The 15615-nt window shown below is 47.3% G+C and overlaps 1 pseudogene; it reads right to left on the bottom strand.

Moving 5' to 3' along the window:
* Positions 1-3406: 3406 nt before the first annotated feature.
* Positions 3407-4277, bottom strand: LOC147977128 (uncharacterized; annotated as a pseudogene).
* Between the last annotated feature and the right edge of the window lie 11338 nt (positions 4278-15615).

Genomic DNA, 15615 nt, shown 5'->3' with positions numbered 1-15615 from the left:
TACCAAACAAACCCAAAGCCAGGCTAGTGATGCAATGGCATCTTATGGTCGTACTGAACCTAAAACTGCAGTCTGGAAAGGTTCAGCCTAGACATTTTGATGAACCACGGTGAAGGTCTGGTTGATTGATAGAAATTACTTCCACAAAAATATGCTTTAAACGATATCAATCGTAAAATTTGGGAAAAGATAACGCCCACACGTGTGGACGTTTGCATCTCACCCACACGCATGGATCAATGCCCGTTTGTGTTTGCACGAATCTTGGCATGTTTTATCATATAATCTTGGCATGTTTTGTCATATTTTTTATGCCACGTAGGACTGGGCTGGTGTGGGCATTTATCCGGTCGTCCATATGTCCGTTTCACCACGCAGAGGGGCTAGTGTGTGGACGTTTAGCAGTTCGCCCACACGCCCGTCTCCTCTCCCACACGCAAAGCTGTCAGTTGCCATGTGTTTTGCAGGGTACATGGCAACTGTCCTAGTGTGCTTGTAAGCAGATGGCAACTCTCTCTTTACCCGAACATATTATTTTGCCATGTCTTTTTTGTAGTGCTATATGGCAACTGCCTAGTGTTAGTAGGTGGCAACTTCTAAAGTTTTCAAATCATGGCAACTGTAGTAGACCAGACCATACATGGCAACAGATGTAGTTGTCCAAAAATGGTATCTGGCACTTGACCTGAGATTGCAACTGCAGTTAAGCAACCATGACAACTGTTGTTGTCAGACATGGCAACTATAGTTCAACAACATGGCAACTGCAGTTAAACGAACATGGAAAAGGGTCCGGACCATAGCAACTGCGGGGACGCGTGATGACTGTCAGCGGGGCGTGCGGGGCGGTGAGGTAGGAGGCCGGACGTACGGATGTACGGTTATCTATTTTGCTCACACATAGGCGTGTGAAAGGGACCGTGAGGCAACATACTCAGCGTGTGGGTATTACTTGTTTTGTCTACATATAGACGTGCGGACTGATTCTTTTAAATACCACACGAAATATGTGGCCAGACGCTTTAACGCCCACATGTGGGACGTTATCGGGATCCTAAATTTTTAAAAAGTCTGATTCTGCCCTTACTAATTGAAATGGCAGTTTTTACATGAAGGGTACAGCTGTAATTGGGTGTTGGTATTCGGAGTTAGATGGAGTCCACAACTAGCACGATAGTATCTTCCTATTTGCACCGTCACGCCGAACCAATCTGTGGGCTCTGGCGATGACGCTCCATCCACCGAAGCGTCGGCGATCCAGCGCTCCTCATCATCCTGCGGCCGTCGCCACCAGCAACGATGGCGTCTTGCCCCTGGATCTTCTCTACGACATCCTGCTGCGCCTCACCGCGGACACGCTCTGCCGTTTCCGTGCCATCTGCAGGTCATGACGGTCCCTGCTCTACCACCCGGACTTCATTGCCACCGCTCACAACCCTGACCCGCTCATCGTTCTTAGCATAAAAGCTCGAAAATGTTAACGCCCACACGTGTGGACGTTAACTAACTTGTCCACACGCCTTCATTATCGTTCAATAACTTTTGCATGAATCTTGGCATGAATTAACTAATTTTGTATGTCATGTAGGACAACTCGTATGTGTGGTGTGTAAGAGAGGTCGCCCACACATCCGTTTTACCACATGGAGGGGTCGGTGTGTAGGCGTTTAGCAGTTCGCCCACACATCAGTTTTCAGTCACGCACAAGGGCTGATGTGTGGGCGTTTACCATCTCACCCACACACCCGCCTCTTCTCCCACACCCAAGCTGCCAGTTGCCATGCGTTTTGCAGTGTACATGGCAACGGCCCTAGTATGATTGCAAGCAGATGGCAACTCTCTATTTTTTACCCGAACATGTGGTAACATATGGCAACTGCCCTAGTATGTTTTGCAGTGTACATGGCAACCGCCCTAGTATGATTGCAAGCAGATGGCAACTCTCTCTATTTTTTACCCGAACATGTCAGTTGCCATATGTTAGTGTATATGGCAACTGCCCTAGTATGTTTTGCAGTGTACATGGCAACCGCCCTAGTATGATTGCAAGCAGATGGCAACTCTCTCTTTTTTTACCCGAACATGTCAGTTGCCATATGTTTTGCATGGTACATGGCAAACTGCCCTAGTGTGCACGTAAGCAGATCACAACTCTTTCTTTTTAAATGACAACTGCCCTAGCGTGCTTGTGAGCACATGGCAACTCTCTCTTTTACCCGAACATGTTTTTGCCATGCCTTTTTTGTAGCGCTACATGGCAACTGCTGAACTGCCTAGTGTTAGTAGGTGGCAACTCCTAAAGTTTTGAAATCATGGCAACTGCAGTAGACCAGACCACACATGGCAACAACTGTAGTTGTCCAAAAAATGGCAATCTGGAACTTTTGATCTGAGATGGCAATTGCAGTTGAGCAAACATGGCAACTGTAGTTGTCCGACATGGCAACCGTAGTTCAGCGACATGGCAACTGCACTTAAACGAACATGGACGAGGGTCCGGCCCATGGCAACTACGGGGTGCGCGTGTTACGTGGGGCGTGCGGGACCACGAGATACGAGGCCTGACGTACCGCGCGTGTGGGTGTTATCTATTTCGCCCACACGCACGCGTGTAAGAGGGACCGGGAGGGGAAAAAAGAGGCATGTGTGGGCACTAATTGTTTTGCCCACACACAGATGTGTGGGCTGGTCCTCTTAGGCACCACACAGAACGTGTGGGCAGATTCCTTAACGCCCATACGTGTGGCAGTTATCAGCATCCTAAAAGTTTATTGTGTTGGTGTCTAGCCCTATCTCTCCTCCTCACCGTAGCACTCTCTCCTCTCTCAGCTGCACTCAAATGACACAAGGAAGAAGAAGACCGGAGGAAGAAGAAGGACACAGTGGACGCGGTGGTTCCAGCTCACGAACGCCTTTTCTTGAGCACAAAGTCAACCCCACACTAGACACATGAGCAGTACATCGTGACTTATAGCCACTCGACGATGCAATGCCGACGAAACGAACTCGAGCTAGCTCGACGCGCACGTATGCGCTCTCCTGTTCGAGTCTTTGCCCTCGCGCATGGATCCACCAACTCCACCATGCGACTCGGTCTTCACGTCTCGCTCCCGCGCTGCATTCGCCATGCTCAGTATACTCCGACCCACGCACAGGATGCGCACGTACGCGCTCCACGTGGCGCGAGCTCCAACCGAACGCCACAGCCACCCCGCTACCTCTGCACTACTAACTCACGCACACACACACACACCTCATACACAAGTCAGACTACACCCGGACTATGGTCAGACTATACACAAGTCGGACCATCCCCATACAATGGTCAGACTATACCTAGACTATGACTCGACACACCCAACTCGCGCACGCACACGCTCTGGACGCGTCCTGTCGCGGCTTATTCTCAACACTCACCCCTAAGCCGCGGCTTAGAGGAGTCCGGCGTTCTCGACGCCGACGTCCGCCAGCAGCGCGCGCTCCGCCGCCGGCTCCCTCCGCAACTGGAGGCACTCGCTCTTGAAGTGCCTGCGCCCGCCGCACTTGTAGCAGTGCCCGCGTCGGTTGCCGCCGTTGCCCGACGTCACGCTTCGCCCGTCGTCGTCGTTGCGCGCTCCTCCCTGCTGCCGCTCCGGCGCCCGCCACTGCGCCATGGTCAGCAGCAGCTGATCGCCGCCACGCTCGCCGCCGTCTTGTCCATGGCGCCGAACCCGCTCGTCGAACGCGCGCAGCCGCCCGAGCACTTCGTCGAACGCCATCGTCGTCACGTCGTGGAACTGCTCGATGCCGGCGACGACGAGGAAGAACCCATCCGGCACTGTATCCAGCAGCTTCTTGACGAGCGCCGCGTCGCCCAGCGTCTCCCCGAGGTTGGCATACCTCGCCGCGAGCCTCCCGCCGTACACGTCGAGCTCCTCGCCGTCCGTCATCTTCATGCGGTCGAATTCGCCGCGCAGCGTTGCCAGCCTCGCCGCGCGGACCCGATCGGCGCCGACGAACCTCACCTTCAGGGAGTCCCATACCTCCCTGGCGGTGAGCTTCATCGACACCTGCAGCAACATGTCCTCCAGCAGCGCTCCGAGCAGCAACGCGCGCGCCGTCTTGTCCTTCCGCGCGTTCACCGCCGCATCGCCCAGCGCCACCGCTTCCCACACGGTGTGCACGTCGAAGATGGCCTGCGCCTTGATCGCCCAGACGGTGTAGTTGTCCACCGTGAGCATCGGCATCGCCATTGACGCCGATCCGCCCGCGCCACCGCCGTGAGGGACCAGCACCATGGTCGCCGGTGATCGCCCTAACCGAAGCTCTGTATACCAACTGTTGGTGTCTAGCCCTATCTCTCCTCCTCACCGTAGCACTCTCTCCTCTCTCAGCTGCACTCAAATAACACAAGGAAGAAGAAGAACGGAGGAAGAAGAAGGACACAGTGGACGCGGTGGTTCCAGCGCACGAACGCCTTTTCTTGAGCACAAAGTCAACCCCACACTAGACACATGAGCAGTACATCGTGACTTATAGCCACTCGGCGACGCAACGCCCATGAAACGAACTCGAGCTAGCTCGACGCGCACGTACGCGCTCTCCTGTCCGAGTCTTCGCCCTCGCGCATGGATCCACCAACTCCACCATGCGACTCGGTCTCCACGTCTCGCTCCCGCGCTGCATTCGCCATGCTCAGTATACTCCGGCCCACGCACAGGACGCGCACGTACGCGCTCCACGCGGGCGAGCTCCAACCGAACGCCACGGCCACCCCGCTACCTCTGCACTACTAACTCGCACACACACACACACACCTCATACACAAGTCGGACTACACCCGGACTATGGTCAGACTATACACAAGTCGGACCATGCCCATACAATGGTCAGACTATACCTAGACTACAACTCGACATGCCCAACTCGCGCACGCACACGCTCTGGACGCATCGTGTCGCGGCTTATTCCCAACATACTGTTCAGGCAACAAGGTCACCGTCCTCGGCGTGGAGTCCGGCAACGCCGTCACGCGGGTAAACGTCGCTGCCAAATGGGACGGAGCTCACGTACAAGGACGGGTGTCAAATGACACCAGTGCCGATCGCAACCCCAAACTAGTCTTGTCAAAAAGATTTGTCTTTGACCCCAGCCAGAAAACACGATTGACCCCAGCCCAGCCACCCGTCCGTATAGAAGCAAAAGGCTCAGCCTAGTTCCAGCCCAGCCATAGAAGCCCAAAGTCACTAAAAAATATGTGGTCGTTCCACCAAATTCCACACGCCGCTGCACACACAGCCGTAAATACCCATGAGCCCGAATACCCATTATGTAATACTTGCACACGGCCCAAAAGTAGTCGTTCTTATACGCTGGTGTATGCGTGAGTCTACATCTCTTCGTCTCATCGCCTCCTCTCAGTCCCTAATCCCCCAATCCCCCATATCCATATGATAATTCCATGCTGGTCTCTGCTGGAATTACAGAGAGACGAGCCGCCAAATCAGCGGGATTTTGGTCTAATCTGTTGCACGATTGTGCGGCATAACCTGGCGCCAATCCACCAAGCCTAGATGGATTCTTCTCGGGTATGCCTCGTGACGCACATGTGTATTAGATTTAGTCTTCAATTTCGCTACCGAACTAATTTGAAAATTTTGCTGTTCTCTTCCTTGATTCGTGTACAACTAGGAGGTCGTGGACAGATTTTTGTTAAACGGCCACTACCATCAGATGCAGCAGGGACTTCAAGGCCACTTAGACTTAGGCAAGATAATGGTCATATATCAAGTGTTTGTATTATTAGTCCAGCCGAAATAAATTTAGATGATCTTCCTCCCGATCCAGCTGATCGAAAAAGAATATCATAGTACGCTAAGAATCATAAGAAGCAAGACGAGATTAGATGGAGATATTTAACTAGAGGAATTTACATGCCACAAGAAGTCTTTAAATATCCGCAGAAGACCATAGTAGGATTTGAGCAAAAAAAAAAATCTAGAATGGTTTAAAGACTATCATTGCCTAGAGTGGTAATGTGCATAAGGCATTTTGTTTGTGTTGCTATCTATTCATACTTTCATGGATTGCATCAATGACCAAGGTGGTAATGATGCATTTGTTGTTAATGGTTTCTCTAATTGGAATAAGAAAGGCATACTAGATACTCATGTGGGTGACGAGTTCATGAGTGATTGCCTGATTTTCTACGTGAAGAAGGATATATTTTCTAGAATTATGAATAATATTGTGATGGATCTATTTAAGAAGATGAAAGATCGAGAAGGAAAGTTATAAAATGTGAGCCCCGTGTCACATTATATTTTGCTTAATGATGTTTATTTTCTGTATTACTTGTTTTATACCATTGTTGTAAATATAATATGTTGTTTCGTTCATTCTTTTCAGGAAGAAACAACTAAAAATCTTGAAGTCATCATTTTGCTTATTATTTTCTGACTATGTCAAGAAGTGGCTATACGACTTCAGTCAACGCGTGCTTGGTATGACATTCTTTATGTAATGATAATATTGTTGGATCATTGCATGTTTTTGCTCTTCGTGCCGCTCTCTAACATTACGTGTGCTGCACCGCTATAGGTTGTGCTAGAGTGGACAAAGCTTGACACCAGTGCCCATTTTTTCTAGCTTCGTCCCTGCCTGCCAACGACCATGTGTCCGGCAAGGTCGCGCACGCCATGAGTCACGACCGTGTGGTCTGTGCCGTCGACCCACGGAATTGGCTCCGCCTGCTCGACCTTGTCACCAGCGTCGTCTCCCTCTTGCCCGACCATGCGCCACCGCTAGGCTACACATTCACCTGGTGCACGGTGGGGCGGCGCATGACCTCCACGGGAGAGCACAAGGTGCTTGCCATCGCGACCTCAGCTAGGTACCACAATCCGGAGATCTACGAGATCCTCACCCTTGGCCTTAGTGGCGGTGGTTGGAAGGATACCGGGAGCCCTCCATTAAAGGTTTTCTGTGACGCCAGAAGCATCGCTGCCATCAATGGGGTTGCTTACTTTTTGTCCCACTACGCCAAGAGCCCAAGACCAACGAATTGTATGCACAGAAGATCATGGTGTTCGACTTCAACAACGAGGCATGGAGGCCTGCGGTAGCATCCCTCCGGGGGCCTGTGAGCTTAGCCACGTTGGATGACCACCTAGTTGTGGACCTTTGGTTCCTCGTGGACTCGGACCGGTCACTCTGGTCCAAGCGGTACACCATCACCATATCATGGCATCCAAACCGCCCAACATCCAAACCATACTACGAGTACCAGTTCGAGAAGCCATTGGCAATGTTGAGTGACGGGAGGATTGTGCTGTTGATGCGGGTGCTCCGTGAGGGGCGTAGTAACCACGATGCGGCGCTGCGAATCTACAACCCGAAAACCAAGACATTCAAGGATGGGTTGGTGGTACCCAGTTGTAATCGTGTGTGCGTGTTCATGTGGAGCTTGTTGCATTCAGGGAAGGGAGGCACATTAGACAGTGCAGAAAAACGTCTACTATCATGGCTAGAAGACATCATTGATTTGGGGGCACGGTTGATCCTACATTGGTGGATCACCACAAAAAGACACCAAACAAGGAGATCCGATTAGTGCATACACCAAGAAGGATCTTGTTGACATTGAAGACTGTCCGGATCAATTTGTATCAAACAAAATTTGTTCACGTCTGTGTCCATGATGTTTTGTTTCGGTGCAATATGTTCTATTGTGATATAAACTTATTTTCATGTTTGTCGAATCAGTATTTCTTTTCGTTGAAAGAAAAATATTTAGAAAGAAAATTTGATGTCGGTCTGTAGACATAAATCATGCTCACTTGCATAGGTCATCTTCGGCGTCAAGCATATCCCCTCGTACTCTCCCACAGGCCATCTCGTGCCACCGCACTTTTGATGATCACATCAATGTCACACTGACCAGTGAACAAGCCATCCACAAGGAACTCTCACTTCTGGAGCTGTTCTCAGTTCAGGAACGGATGCATAATCAATTCTTAAAAATCTATAAATTTTGGTGCCTTTGAGCCTCCTAAACTTGAACATGTTTAAATTTCGAACAATATGTCATTGTGAAAACTTGATATTAATCTAAATTTATTTGACATTGAAGTGAAACTATAGTGCAATAAGTTTCAACAACCGAATTTTGAATATTTGCTTCTTTTGGGATTTTTGGGGTCAGGAAATATGAAATTCCATGAGTAATCCATCCATACGATGAGACCAAGTGACGGGTGGGCCACCTCATACGAGTTTCCCTTCCAACCCCATTCACTTCAAGAAATTGATCCGGAGAAGCCTTGGAGAGCTGGCTGTTGGGGAATGTAGTAATTTAAAAAAAAAATTCTACGCACACTCAAGATCATGGTAATGCATAGCAACGAGAGGGGAGAGTGTTGTCCACTTACCCTCGTAGACCGAAAGCAGAAGCGTTAGCACAATGCAGTTGATGTAGTCGTACGTCTTCACGATCCGACCGATCAAGTACTGAACACACGGCACCTCCGAGTTCAGCACACGTTCAGCCCGATAACGTCCCTCGAACTCTGATCCAGCCGAGTCTTGAGGGAGAGTTTCGTTAGCACGACGGCGTGGTGACGATGTTGATGTTCTACCGACGCAGGGCTTCGACTAAGCACTGCTACAGTATTATCGAGGTGGACTATGGTGGAGGGGGGCACCGCACACGGCTAAAAGATCAAACGATCAATTGTTGTGTCTATGGGGTGCCCCCTGCCCCCGTATATAAAGGAGTGGAGGAGGGGGAGGGCCAGCCCTCTCTATGGCGGGCCCTAGGGGAGTCCTACTCCCACCGGGAGTAGGATTCTCCCTTTCCTAGTAGAACTAGGAGCCCTTCCAATTAGTTGGAGTAGGAGGGAAGGAAAGGGAAGGGAAAAAGAGAAGGAAGGAAGGGGGCGCCCCCCTCCCTAGTCCAATTCGGACCATCCCATGGGGAGGGGTGCGGCCACCCTTTGAGGCCTTTCTCTCCTTTCCTGTATGGCCCATTAAGGCCCAATACGAATTCCCGTAACTCCCCGGTACTTCCGAAAATACCCGAATCACTCGGAACCTTTCCGATGTCCGAATATAGTCGTCCGATATATTGATCTTTACGTCTCGAGCATGAATAAAGACAATTATCATGAACAAGGAAATATAATAATAATGCTTTTATTATTGCCTCTAGGGCATATTTCCAACAGTTTTGTTAACATTGTGGTGTTCTATCCATCCAAGTTTTTGTTTGCATTTATGGAGCACCCTAGCCTGAGTCAATCAAGCTCTACTTTTGCTATAAAGTGAATCCTGGCAGATTGTTGACATGTTTAGCGATTTTGCCGAGGATGTTGCTATTGACCCGTGCATGATATGTTGTTTCTCTTGCCATGTCTAGCTTCTATGACATGTCTTCTTGATGGGTGTATGCTTAATTTGTCATGCCATGCTTTGTAGTGAGTACTTCGAGCTCGTAAACATGCCTACTTGTTATCTGTTTGGCCATGCTCCAGTTTTTCACTAAGTCTGAATCTGTTTCTATTTTTGCCATGTTCACATGTTTGCAATTGTATTTTCTGATCCCTTTTGGCTCAAGGTCACTAAGGGACTTTTATTAAGTGCTTTGAGTAGCTTTATCTCATGACTTGCTTTGCCATGATATGTTCCTATAGCATATAGTTATCACGCTCTAAACTGTGCTTCCCGATGATAAATTCCAGACTTGTGTTAATTTCACTAAGTCTGAAACCTGTTATCATTTGCACTTTTGCCATGCTTGTTTGAACCTGTTAAAGGATGAATTAGCCGTAGCTCAGTGTTCATATTTTGTCAAGCATCATGAGTGGATCTCTTCCATGTATTTTGTTGCCATGTTTGAGTGCTGTAGCATATTTATCTTGTTGCATTTAGATGGCTACTTGCTATTTATCGCAGACCGGTGCCATATTTGTTTTGCTTACCATTTCCAAACCGTGCATCCGATTCCGGTGATCTTTATATCGATTTCAACCGAAATCATCTCACCTTTTCAGTGGCACTCTTGGATTTCCATGTTGAGGCCAGATTCAATCATTCCTTTCCAAATCATGCATAAGCATCACATACCGCATCCCGCATATCATACCATGTTCGTGTGTTGGTCGTTTACTATGTTGTGTGCTTCTTTCTGGTGTTTGCTTCTTCGGGTTGGTTCCGATAACGTCGCATTTGTGAGGACACGTTCGACTATGTCCGTTTGTCTTCTTCATGGACTCGTTCTTCCTTGCGTGATCTCAGGCAAGATGACCATACCCTCGAAATCACTTCTATCTTTGCTTGCTAAATGCTCGCTCTTTTGCTATGCCTATGCTGCGATACCTACCACTTGCTTATCATGCCTCCCATATTGTTAAGCCAAGCCTCTAACCCGCCTTGTCCTAGCAAACCGTTGTTTGGCTATGTTACCGCTTTGCTCAGCCCCTCTTATAGCGTTGTTAGTTGCAGGTGAAGATTGGAGTTTGTTCCATGTTGGAACATGGATATTTTGCTGGGACATCACAATATCTCTTATTTAATTAATGCATCTATATACTTGGTAAAGGGTGGAAGGCTCGGCCTTATGCCTGGTATTTTGTTCCACTCTTGCCGCCCTAGTTTCCGTCATATCGGTGTTATGTTTCCGGATTTTGTGTTCCTTACGCGGTTGGGTTATAATGGGAACCCCTTGACAGTTCGCCTTGAATAAAACTCCTCCAGCAATGCCCAACCTTGGTTTTACCATTTGCCACCTAGTCTTTTCTTTCCCTTGGGTTCTGTAGACTCAAGGGTCATCATTATTTTAACCCCCCCCCCCCTCGGGCCAGTGCTCCTCTGAGTGTTGGTCCAACCTGTCAGCCGCCGGTGGCCACCAGGGGTAACTTGGGCTTGCCGACCGGAAGTTTGGACAATCTGAGTGTGCCCTGAGAACGAGATATGTGTAGCTCCTATCGGGATTTGTCGGCACATTCGGGCGGTGTTGCTGGACTTGTTTTACCATTGTCAAGGATGTCTTGTAACCTGGATGCCGAGTCTGATCGGAATGTCTTGGGAGAAGGAATATCCTTCATTGACCGTGAGAGCTTGTGATGGGCTAAGTTGGGACACCCCTGCAGGGATTTGAACTTTCGAAAGCCGTGCCCGCGGTTATGGGCAGATGGGAATTTGTTAATGTCCGGTTGTAGAAAACCTGAAGTTGACCTTAATTAAAATATATCAACCGCGTGTGTAACCGTGATGGTCTCTTTCCGGCGGAGTCCAGGAAGTGAACACGGTGTTGGAGTAATGCTTGACGTAGGTTGTTCTAGGATCACTTCTTGATCATAGATTCTCAAACGTGCTTTGCCTTCTCTTCTCGCTCTCATTTGTGTATGTTTAGCCACCATATATGCTAGTCGCTTGCTGCAGCTCCACCTCATACCTTTTTACCCTACCTATAAGCTTAAATAGTCTTGATCGCGAGGGTGTGAGATTGTTGAGTCCCCGTGACTCACAGATACTTCAAAAACCAGCTTGCAGGTGCCGATGAAACCGTACCGGTGACGCAACCAAGCTCAAGGAGGAGCTCGAAGAAGATCTTGTCCTTTGTGTTGTTTCATTCTAGTTGATCAGTAGTGGAGCCTAGTTGGGGTCGATCGGGGATCTGTGTAGCATTTGGGGTAGTCTTCTTTTATTTTGGGTTCTGTAGTCCGACCTTGTTTGTATCTGGTTGATGTAATGCTTTATTCATGTAATTGTGTGAAGTGGCGATTGTAAGCCAACTATGTATCTCTTTCCCTTATGCATTACATGGGTTGGGTGAAGATTATCTCACTTGCGACATTGCTTTCAATGCGGTTATGCCTCTAAGTCAGGCTTAGACACGTGGGAGATATAGCCGCATCGAGGGCGTTACAATGTCCTTCGTACCTCGGGGCAGTTCAACCTCAGATATCAACCGTCCAACAGTGAGATAGACACAACGCTACAAATGCAGGCTGACAACGCCCGCGATTTTATAACCATCACAAGAGACGGCGGCTTCGTCCACGCTCCGGTCTCTTGAGTCGAGTCGAAAATAGTGATGCTATGTGTAGTTCTGAAACATCGATTGGCTCATGTTGTAATTAAACTTTAATGAACTTGTATGTCTCTTTGGTTTGGACAGTCGTTCAACTTATATATAATCGATGCTATTTATTAGTAGGACCATGAATCGTGCTATTAATGTGTTGCTTTTCTCTTCCGATCCTTTTGTTGCATACTTATATATTGCTTATGTATTGTATGTGAATTGTTACTAACGTTTTGTTTGGCTAGTACATAGAGATGCCGTCGTATGTCGTGTACAAGGGTAAGGTTCCCAGAGTTTACGACGACTGGGAAGAGTGTCGGAGACAGGTTCACCGTTTCAGCGGTAACAGTTACAAAGGGTACACCACTAGGGCGGAGGCGGAAATTAGATACGCGCGCTATCTAGCGGGAGAGAGGAGGGAGCGTAGGAGGAACCGGATGAAGACCAGTTTCATCGCGATGATGCTCATCGTGATGACCGCAACTCTCTTCTATGTGATGGTAGTTTAGATGATCGATATCGACTTGTAATGTGAAGACAAACTCGCTAATCGCGGTTTCGAGACTTGTAATGTTCTAACTTTGTTCGGTATTTTAAATTCAGAGACTAATATGATGAATTGTATTCGGAGACTAATCCTCTATTGTATTTGATAAATCTGCTGTTTATATGTTGTTCTCTCTATATTATGTGCAGTAATATGTTTTGTAACTTGTGCAAATATCAGAAAAGAAAAAATCCCTAATATTCATACTAGTGGCGCACCAATCAACACACTAATGGCGCACTGCAAAAAGGACTCTAATGGCGCATCATCCACTAGTGCGCCATTAGTATGCCAAATAAGGATGGCAATTTTATCCATGGACATGGACATCCATGGATATCCGATCCGAATGGATAGGGTTTGGATATACTTTTGTGTCCATGGGCGGCGCCCAAACCCGACCCGATTGTTCGTGAATAGGGCATGGATATAATCTTGTACCCATGGATATACCCAAACCCGACCCGATAGTATGACTTAATTGGGGAAAATCTGCTATCCCTGCCCTACGGTCATATGTCCCACAACAATTTTACACTTTTTTTTATCTAAAACATGCATAAGAAATTACACAATCCCCATCGTAACTTTTTTTAGTTGACATTCAATCCCCTCTGTAACATACCCCAACACCCCTTTCCTTATTTTTACCTCCTTCTTAAATGACTTGTCATTCTCATCTGTTAGAAAAATACTAAATGATCTTAGGTTGTTAGTGAATGTTGATTTACCATAAGTGAAGCCTAGCCTACCACGAGGTGAAGAATGGAAGAGTTTATGTTAATATTGTGTTATGTCTTATTTATATGTCTCGAGAGGACCCAATGAATATCCAATGGGTATGTATATCCATCGGATTTGGACATGAACACAATTTTTCACCCATGGATTTTTCATGGGCGGGCAAAGACTGTCGTCATGGACATGGATATGGATTTGAGATTGTTCAACCCGATCCAAACCCGACCCATTGCCATCCTTAATGCCAAAGCACATGGGTAAATATGGCCCCCCCTGGAAGGCATACTAATGGCGCACCGTGGGCTATACTAATAGCGCACTGCATGGTGCGCCATTAATAAAAAATTCTAATGGCGTGGTGCTAGTGGCGCACCTGTAGTGCGCCGTTAATAGGCAAAACAGGTACGCCACTAGTAGGCCTTTTCCTAATAGTGAACCTAGCTATCGCCCACGTCCACTCCTGCCGTCGTTGTCTCTCGGACATAGAACTCCACCTCATCGGACGCTAGGCACATGGCTAGTGGCAGAACAAGAAGAAGTTGTGCCCGGTGCAATGCCTAGCACGACATGAGTGGGTGACAGCAACTGCACACCATCGAGCTAGCGCAAATGAAAAGATGCAGTTTGCAAGGGCAACATTTTAAACAATTAGTTTTGTTCAAATTTTAGAGCATATAGCTTTGCATTTGAATATTTTATGAGTTTTGGTTGAGCGGACCTGCATTCGTACATTAAAAAAATTTAGGCCTTCATTATTTTGCCCCAGGTAAGTTCAATTCCTAGATCCGCCATTGCCTGGAGGTCACGAATTCACTAAACAATACGTGTTACCTGTGTAGGTATTCAGATCATGTTGTATGGGCCCTTAAATTAGACAATACTCATTATATTCACCATGAATAAACAACTTGCTGAAGAATCATGGAACTATTGCCACAAATAATGACATATAGAATAGAAAAAAAATGAATCTCACCAATCCCCTACATCTCCCACGCCTAGTGGGAATTCCTCACACATTAGAGGGCGATACCCAAACAACTCAGAGATCAAACAAAGGGAAACCATCTCAGTAATATCATAAAGATCCGCAATAAAATGAATGATTAAACAAGTATCAATCTTGAGATGAGCATGAATAGAGTTAAAAAATCCCAATCTTACAATTTGGAATTCCTCTCTATATTGTGACGATTGTGATGAATGAAATGAAGATGGGGCGGGAGAGACATGATGGATCTCCGGGAGTTCGTCTTATCTGGATCTCTCTCTGTATTCGCCTCTACCCCCTTCACAAAAGTGGCTTGTATAGATAGGGGGGGCCATGCGAGTGGTATGAGCCCGTCTTCTGTGCTGGTGCCTCTGATGGAATTCCTACCAAAAGGGAAGTCACTCTAAATGACTTCATTTGCTGGGATCATGATTGGTTTCCTGTCAAAAATGTATATTCCTGCATATTAATAGGGAAATCAAGTTTTCTTATTCTCGAAAAATTAGGGTCAGAAAATATGAGAATTAATGAAAATCTTTTGAAAACCACATCAAAGTCCTCTTATAGAAGTGACAAAATATCGAGCCATTATTCCCCTACCACAGTCTTAACATTGGGCATCGAGACGCAATGACTTGAAAGAGATTACCTGAAGACATCCATGTGTAGCCCTTTGGTCATCACATCGGTGAATTGTTTATGGGTTTGAGCGTAAAGAACCCATAAGAGCATGGTTAATGGTATAGCTAGCTGCTGGCTATATGTAACCGCCATGTCATATATAGCCATAATTTAGTTTCACTCATACAATAGTGTGAGCTATAAGGTTGACTATTACATTAGTACTCTTCTATCTTTTCTCTTTCTCTTTCTTCACATTAATTGTATTTGCCTAGGAATATGCATATAGTTAGGCTCTTGCATAAGAGCCCACTTCTCTTACTTTTTCACATCTCTCTCCTCCACATAGACAAAAGTGTCAAATAGGCAGGCTATAAGCCCACTATTTTACTTGCTCTAACTTGCGAGCGCCATACGCTCGCAGCCAAAGTGAATGTTCAACTTGGCGTGTTTAGTGGGCTGATGGTGAATTGTAAATTGTAATTGCTTGAGAGGTATACAGCTGAAAGGAGACTAGTATGGCGGAGCGGACTAGTCACAGGAGCTCATTGAGAGTTGACGTTGACACACGCATCCGACGACGACATTGGCCATGTCCGACGACTCCGATTCAGTATTGTAGCACGAGACTAACATGTCGCTTGCATGACC

Source organism: Triticum urartu, chromosome 4A (assembly GCF_056163025.1).
Source record: "Triticum urartu cultivar PI428250 chromosome 4A, HENAU_Tu73, whole genome shotgun sequence".
In the NCBI taxonomy this organism is placed as follows: Eukaryota; Viridiplantae; Streptophyta; class Magnoliopsida; order Poales; family Poaceae; genus Triticum; species Triticum urartu.
The sequence above is the reverse complement of the archived record's forward strand: the minus strand, read 5'-3'. Positions and strand labels throughout refer to the sequence as shown.